We start from the raw sequence: 772 nt of genomic DNA on the forward strand, positions 1-772 counted from the left end.
GTGCGAAGCGAGCAGCGTGCCAATTTCAAAGTCAAACCAGATGGGGGTTTGGAAAAATTTGGAATTCTTGGTGGCTTGCTTCCGCTAGAAATCGTTATCCTCAAAGACAAGTGTCGAAGGGTAACCTTAAACTTAAAGCATCCGGGGAGTTTTAATTTATCTTGATCGGATGCACCAACCATTTGGGTGTGTTTTGTTGCACTCAAGGTTTGGAGTTTCCGTTCCTTCCCTTGGAAATCGTTGCCATAATTTGTAGGCCAGGAAAGTTCAAGTAAATCGCAGCATTAATTGAGTAAATACTTGTCCTTGAACAATCATCTCTTCAGTACATAAAGAGATCAACGTTCGAAGGGTAATAGGCCTAATATTGGTTTGCTCGCTCGATTCACACCTTGCGTTGGAGTCTCTCATGCTCAGGAGCCATTTGGACATCAAGCAACTCAGTTTGGTTGCTTGGGGCCCAATTCAACACTTCAAGAGTGTTTTTGCGCAGAACTGCTCTCATCAACTTCCAACCTTGACACCTTCTCCTTTGGGGTTTATGGCCCTTTTTTTCCTCTCCTTGGAAATGTGAATCATCTGACACGTTCGGCACATCATTATCATTACGTTCTCGTCATCGGAGCCTTTTCACATGTTTTAAACTCAAAGTTTGCGATCCCTTTTTTCATGAAACAAGCCCGGCTTCAGGGTTGCCGTTTAATAAATACAAGCTATAGCTTGGTCTTCACGGGACAATTTTGGACTTCACCATGAAATGACCATTCTGTAG

At 43.1% G+C, this 772-nt stretch overlaps 1 protein-coding gene across 1 annotated transcript in view; it reads left to right on the forward strand.

Annotated features, from left to right (window-relative positions):
• Positions 1 to 772, forward strand: part of LOC131879568 (uncharacterized) — a 20,962-nt gene that overhangs the window by 1,181 nt on the left and 19,009 nt on the right.

This window comes from Tigriopus californicus, chromosome 4 (genome assembly GCF_007210705.1).
Source record: "Tigriopus californicus strain San Diego chromosome 4, Tcal_SD_v2.1, whole genome shotgun sequence".
NCBI lineage: Eukaryota > Metazoa > Arthropoda > Copepoda > Harpacticoida > Harpacticidae > Tigriopus > Tigriopus californicus.